Here is a 7,763-nt window from a genome sequence, read left to right as displayed (position 1 = left end):
GTGGAGTTCTTGATTTGCCACTTGCAGCCAATAATCTGGGTTACAATTTCTAATCATTTCGTGAATCTTTAATGTCTTTATCAGTCATTGTTGGTTTTGAGGGCAAACTATAACAGCACACTGATAGTTAAAACACATCTTTTTATTCGCTACCAAGGAATATAGAAAAACAGAGTAGAACCAGAAACCCATAAGGGTTGAAACGTGTAACGGCCCCTTGTGTCCTGGGAAACAAGCTTCTGAATATTCAATTTGCTAAGTACCATATTTGGAACAACATGAGAGAGGGGTTTTCAAATATTGTACTTAGCACTGAAACATTCAACCAATCAGTTCGCACTGAATATTCGGAAGCTGTGAACGCGCGTTACACGTTTCAACCCTTATGGGTTTCTAGTAGAACTGAATAACGTTTCTCTACTAACGCTAGCACCTTTAAAAAACCTTTGATGACGTTGATATTAGGTCTCTCTAAGTTTCCAAGCCAAATTAAAGGGACTATTTCACGAAATTCAACCAAATTCAGCGACTGGGAACTGGCAACCAAATCAAGCGAAACCTAAAAATAACTACTTAAAACAATGAAGGAAGGTTTGAATAAAACCGTGACAGCAAATACGCTGAAAATGAGTCAGGGATCAGTGCTTTTTTTGAAAACTGTTCCGCCTAACAGTTTGTCAAAGTTTATCTCTGTTGTTTGTAATTTAAATTATCGTTTTCATCGCCTAAAATAATTTCCTTATGTTTTCTTTATATTCTTCCTGTTTTTTTTTTCTTATCTTGGGCATTTCTTTCCATGGTTTTGCAAGGCCCAGTTGTCGCTGTAAAGAAACAAATTTTATGACTGTATGCTGATAATCTGGAGCGATTCTAGAATAGCCGGCCACTATTGTATTCTCGTAGCGGCATCTTCTGAAGAATTAGACATATCACAATAGACGCTGTTCATATGCAAATTAAGGGGAGAATCTAGCCGATAATATTTCTAAAAATGACAAATGCGCTCTCTACACCCCCCTCTCCATGAGATTTGGGTGATCACCCGAAAAAACCACAAAGCTGGAAAAGAGAGAGACCCTGGGTTCGAGGTTAGTTCGCTACTTGCACTAACTCAACTCTCACAGTCTGCCAATTTTTTGTAGTTTAACTTTTAAAAGGTTTGGTTCTGTTCAAAGAACATTTAAACGATTCTAGCTTCAATAAAAATGGTATTGTTTAAAATGAACCCTTCTTCCAGTTCATCATGTGACACGAATTCGGGATATCCCATGCCTACGCTATTTTCTTTTTGCCAGGGTCTGGAGTTCCAATCGCTTTTCCCTTCTTTTTCTACTGTCACAGAGATATTATCTCTGTCCTCTGGATTTTCTTTTGGATCGATCAATGTAAACGTTACTCGTTTAGGAAAAGGCCATTGTAAATTCGAATCATAATCACCTTTCATGATATGAATGAAAATCGACAGATCGGTATTCTTCCCTTCGCCGTTTCCATTCGGATACAAAGACATTCTAACCTTATAGCCAAATTCACTTGTATAAAATGGAGCACTTTTTATCTCATCTTTGTAGCCGGCTCTAGCTTGTCGCAAGAGTTCACGGAAGCCTCTAATCTTCCACAAATATACACAGGGCTTATTTTCAAGAGCATTTATTCTCTCTTGAAGTTTCTTCACCAGCTGTTTAGTGTTACGCAACTCTTCTTGCGTATCCCTCAACTTCTCCAACTGTTCTTTATTTCTCAACTTCTGTAACTCTTCTTTTTGATTTCTCAACTTCTGTAACTCTTCTTCTTCATTTCTAAACTTCTGTAACTCTTCTTCTGTATCCCTCAACTTTACACCGACTAAATCAAGATGTAGTCTCATTTCAGATTCAATATGGGAGTCAATTTCATCATACCGTACCTGAAGGAAGAAAGGTTGTTATTGTCTTCGAGACAGTAAAATGACTACTGAATTTGCGGCCGACAAAATGTTCCAGAAAAGGGCAAAATATGCAAACCCTTAAACGAAGGAGAAATGGCATCCTACAAAAATGTTTGATTGTGCCATTTTCGGAAATACTGCGCTTGGCCTTGGGAAACCGGGCATAGATTTCTCAAACAAAAAGTAACGAACCTTTCTTTATACCGGCTGTGATATTAACACCGGATTGTAGCTTGTAGGGCCGCGTATTTAAAACTAACATTTAAATAACTATTAAAGGTTTCACAAAACCTGACCACCTAGTTATTTACAGAGGCCAGTGGAATTGCATCGAGGGCCCCTGAAGTCCTATCCGTAATGGGAGAGGGACTTCATCTTGGACGGCAAACTGTCCGGCGCCCAAGAGACTAATTTTTATTTCGACTGGTCACGTTAGACGTCTTACTGTACCAATTATCCGGGTAATTTTGCATTTTTTTCCAATCCTTGGCTTTGCATCTAAAATAGTGTTATCTCTTTCATCACAGCGACATGCTGCAGCGACAAAAAACTTGTGTAGTGCACACAGTGTGCACTACACAAGTTTTTTTGTCGCTGAGCCATGTCGTTGCAACATGTCCGTGCAACATGATTGCTCGTGTCTCAGCACCTTAAAGAGAGTATTTGAATTGTTACAGAGTAAATTTTTTACAGAGTAGATTTTCAGGTGCATATATCTCAAATTGACACAAACTGAAGTTGTTTGTTTCCAGGCGCGTTGAAACGTCACAATAACTTGGCCCTTTTGTTTTGGGCTTTTGGAAATGAACTACTTTTTCCCAGTAAAAATTACCTTTTTGGTACAACCCATGTCAGCATAGGGGCAAGAACTTGCTGCCAGAGGACATTTATCCTGAGTATGCAAAAAAATCTGTACACAAAAATAACAGGTTATTGGTTTCCTTTATTATTTACAGATTGTACTTAAACCAACTCACTTACTCCCATAACCTACACATTTTTTAAGAATGAATTCTCTATGAAACTATTTTGTATTATTTTTTATTTATTTGTTTTACTCTTTATTTTCTTGCAACATACAGGATATTATATATTATTAAAAACTGGATCATTGGATAACGCAATTCGAGAGTTTTGATTGGCTAAGCCATCATGGGTCATGAGCCATTATACCATGATCTACAAACACGGCAAGCATAAGCGTGATTTTTTGGGCATTTTTATTTTTATTGTAGTCTAGTTTTTTATATTTTGGGGGCGTTTTTAATAAAACAATTATTCCACTCGCGCTTGTTGGATATGAGATGATTATAGCCAATCGCGCTATGCGCCTCGTTGGCTATCATCTCATATCCAACGCGCGCTCATGGAATAATTGTTAAATATTATACAAATCTAATTAGGGGCCACGTACACAACTACACGTAATAATAATAATAATAATAATAATAATAATAATAATAATAATACCGGTAATAATAATAATAATAATAATAATAATAATAATAATAATAATAAGGAACATCTCAATAACTTCCTGCTTGGCATATAATATTACATTCAACATTTTCCAGCTTGCACAAATTTATTTACATGTGTAAAAAGAAAAATAATCAAGATATATGAAGATCAGCCTGCAGAAGAGAGCCATTTCTGTCTTCAAGAAACTAGGTTTTGCACCCTCTGCATAACTGACCAATGGTGAGCTCAGTATTGCTTGTGCCCGGGCACGATGCTCAAATTTATGCTCAGGCACCAACAAAGGTTATATTCAGACTGGTGCCCATTCTCGAGAACAGGGCAGGGGCACCTGGTCTGAACAGGGCCTAATGTATGACAAAAATATATGTTATCTGTTTCAGTACCACTAGACTAAATTTGTTAATTCACATTAAAACACCTAACCTCGTCTCTTGGGATGGATTCTCCACAGCCATTTGGACAGTTCACGGGGAATCTTTGGCAGTCATTCTCGTGATCCTAAAAATAAAAGAATGTTTCAAAAGATTGTGATAAATCTCTTTTTTTTTTTGTCTCCTGTAAGTTCAGTGTTGAGGGTACCCGCAGACAGTTCAAAGTCCAATAGACAGCCGCACGATAGCCAACAAAGGTAAATTGAGTTTACAGTTGAGGTTAAGATTAGAAAACATGTGGCAAACGGCAGGCAGGCCACTGCTCATTACAAAGGAACAAACCATCTGTTATTCTACCATATTTCTCTCTTTTAATTATTTTAGTTGAAGCCAAAGAAAGAAGGGCAGTCTGAACAGTTCTCTTGAATATTCTTAAACTCAACTGTCATCCTTTTCGGCACGTAAAGGAATTCATCCCGGTAAACCTGGGCTGGCCAAAGTCATTTGCCGCACAAACTTTTCAGGCTGTTTAATTAACAGGACTCCCCCCCCCCCCCCCCCACCCCCGTGGTTTTGTAAATCTCGGTGACCTCTTTCTGACCTTGTGGATCAATACAGTAGTTGCTGCAAATCCCATGGTTTACTGACTTGTATCTTAAGTCCCCTTCTCCTTGAAATCAGGCAATGTGGGTGGGCTGAAGCTCATTCCCAGGGCTTTTCTCCGCCAAGAGTTAAGCGGGCGGGTGCCCAACTCTTGGTGGAGAAAAGCCCCGCGAACGTGGTCGGGGAAAAATCGTAACCAAGTCGTAACCAAGCAACGAACTAGCCAGTGGCATCCTTGACTGAGCAATCAGAACTGAGTAAGTTGGCCCTCAATATTATAAGAACAGAAAAATACTATAACCCATTAAACGTTGCGTGAGGTAATGGAAACAACACCAACAGAATGGGAGATAGGTCATCGGCCTACTTTTTCTAGCAATACAATGTATGTGATGGTTGCCAGATTCAGACTAACTGTATACTGATTCGGGTTGACCTCCTTGTTATGGGTTTCTTTGGAGCTTATTGCACGTCATAATTGGTCTCAATACTAACCTCTTTTTCTCTTAATTCACCAGTCCACTGACAGCCATCTCTTGGACAATGAATGATAAAAGAAAGAATCTTTCTTTGCGTTGCTTTGTCAGGAAAGATGTCCTTGAATTAAGGAAAGGAAATTTCTTATAAATGAAGGGATTCCTGTGGGCAAATTTCTTAAGATGTAGTGCTTTAAATGGCATCAACAGGACGAGCCTATGATATGAATAGTAAAACAAGGAAGGGAGTAACTAAGGTTAAGTTCTTTCAAGCTGCCTTATCTATCTTTTGTCATGTCAAAGGGGGTAAAAAGATAAAGTCGAATCGATGAGAAGACTTCCAGATGGATCCTTGAGAATAACAATTAAGAGTGAGTCCACGGGAGCACCAGGCAGGGCTGCTACATGCCATCTCACCGATTTCCATGAAACTCTGCCAGTTTGAAGGGTCTACCCCAAAACTGAAAAAGACAAACTGGTTTGTGTTTTGGATATTTCAGGGGGGAGATAGGCTACCCCCCTGGATTCATCAGACTTTTAAAATGGAAATTGCTTCAAATTGGGCAAAATATATGAAGCTCTCAGCACAACTGTTTTTGACCTATTGATTTGAGGGTATACACACATATTGATACATCCTTAGTAAACACAAGGAACAAGTGTCAGTCAGTTTGATTGACGGCTTGTCAATCAACCGAGGCAAATAAGTGAGTGCGTTGTGATACATTTTGAAGAATTCAAATATTTGATGATTTTGAAGTCAAATATCTCCCGTTGCCAAAAAGCCTCAACAGTAATTTTTACGCCCCTTTGTAGTCCATTATTTCGTTTCTTAATAACATCAAAAACATTTTTGGGCACTCCCGTTTTTTCGGTTCAGATGCCACTTATAAACAGCACATACAACGCGTTTCTTTCAACTTCACTTGTCACACAATTCTGGCAATTCGCGGCCACTCTGGCAGACAAACCCAAATGTTCGAGCTTCGTATACGAAAAATTCATCAAGGAGGGTAAGAAATAATAAAACTTTTGATATTTTGAGAAGACATCGAAGATTCACGTTAAAAAAAGAGATGCGTGTCACCAAAATATCGATGGCAAATTCGCGATATTTCTGTTTCAAGGTTGCTATTTTAGAGATTTTGCTTCTCAAAATCAGCTAATTGCTATTGTACGACATGAAACATTCATAATTGCTTTATTTAACTGTTTAGTTTCGTAACTGGGTTTTCACAGTTTCCCAGCTGGGGGAATTTTAGGGTCACATGTCAAGTGCTTGTTGACAAGCAAATTCCAGTGCACAATAACATCGCCTTGTACAGAAAATAAAAGGAAGAGAAAATCTGCCAACTAGCATATACAGAAAAGCCAGACGATCTCATAAATTCGTAATTTAAGCTTTGCTTCCGGGAAAGAAGATTAGGATCGGTAGGGTTCATCGAATATTTCATAACATTCCTCGTGACACTTAGCAAACGTAGCGTGACTTGCATTTTATAAATTCACAAATTGCTCATCCATTTCGTTAAGGAAATGTATCAAAGTGATCTCCAGAGCTCTATGCGGGTATTTTATGCTATAACCACTTACAACTGTTGAACAACATAAAAGAACCGCAGCAAAAGGAAAGAAAAGCATGGATGGACACAAATGGACAAGACTGAAACGATTGCATTTGGGTAACCTTGAAAAAAGTCGGCCCGACGGTTTTTCAAGTTCATGGCAAATCACCTGCATAAAGGTACTTTGTGCTCAAAATCATCTTGTTTGTGATGTAAAGATAATTTTATCAGTGAAGGAATTCCACATTACCATTTTTTGATTTTAAAGTCGTGATTATCTAAGGATTTCCCCTAAACACCCTAGAATAACGTGACATAGCCCCTTTAAAGTGTGATTAGTTGGAGATGTTTTTACTGTTAGGTAGTTTCCAAGCAGCAATACGCTCCCCCAAGGAGTGTGTTTCCTTCATGGCACAGCTTTCATTTATTAGGTTGAAAACGCACGAAAGATAAATCAGACTCACTGCGACTACAAAAGAGTCTGCGAGGGCTAAATAGAGACCTGAAGACCTGTTACCGCAGCTGGGGATTTGATAATGTCTCAATTGTCACCCAGAAATTCGCTTTTTCAGTGTCGTGCAAACCACATAAACTAGGCAGAAACTAGCAGTAATTTGAACCCACGATCGTGATGTGAGATGCATGGGTCTATTCTCGATTTGACCTCAGAAATTGCTTTGCATTCCCGTTTTCAAAGAAATTTTGCAAAGCTGTTTATTACGTAATATCGAGAATTAAACCCAATGGTCTCACATCACGGTCGTGCGTCCAAATTACTGCTTTTCTTGATAACTTTGCGTGTCTTGCCCGGCATACAAAAAGCGAAGTTTCGAGGTAAGAATGGTAAAACATTTTTGCATTTGGTGGGGAGATTAATATTGTAGACGAAAAATATTTGAGTTTAGGTGCACTTTAAGTAACGACGTCAGTCTGGGAAAATGAGAACAGCAGAGAACAAAACCGAATTACCCATAAGCAATAGCTCTGCACGCCCGGCACATGTGTGTTACAATACTTGAAAAACGTGACTTTGTTGCCCACCAAACCTCCACCAAAACAACAAATTAACTTCAAACCAAAGAACATAATGTTTACAATTAAAACTGTTCAAACTCTTTCTGTTCCAGAACAAACGGTCTTTGTGTCAGCACAATAAGGCATCCACAACACGTCACAATTCTTCAAGATGGCGGCGCACGGGAAATTTGAAAGCCAAAACAAGCGTTTTTAATGTTCATTTTTTCCGGATACAAACGCTTTCATTGGAAAAAGTTTGAACTATTTTGATTGTAAAAATTATATTCTGTAGTTTAAAGTTACTTTGTTGTTTTAGTGGAGG

The 7,763-nt window shown here is 38.5% G+C and overlaps 1 long non-coding RNA gene across 1 annotated transcript in view; it reads right to left on the bottom strand.

Annotated features, from left to right (window-relative positions):
• Positions 1–489: 489 nt before the first annotated feature.
• LOC137979540 (uncharacterized) overlaps positions 490–7,763 on the bottom strand; it is a 15,450-nt gene continuing 8,176 nt past the window's right edge. Inside the window, exons 2-3 of the long non-coding RNA XR_011118360.1 lie at positions 4,879–4,980; positions 490–3,907 (exon numbers count right to left, since the gene is read on the bottom strand). This is a non-coding gene — a long non-coding RNA (uncharacterized lncRNA). The remainder of the gene's footprint in view (positions 3,908–4,878; positions 4,981–7,763) is intronic.

This window comes from Montipora foliosa, chromosome 12, assembly GCF_036669935.1.
Source record: "Montipora foliosa isolate CH-2021 chromosome 12, ASM3666993v2, whole genome shotgun sequence".
In the NCBI taxonomy this organism is placed as follows: Eukaryota; Metazoa; Cnidaria; class Anthozoa; order Scleractinia; family Acroporidae; genus Montipora; species Montipora foliosa.
The sequence above is the reverse complement of the archived record's forward strand: the minus strand, read 5'-3'. Positions and strand labels throughout refer to the sequence as shown.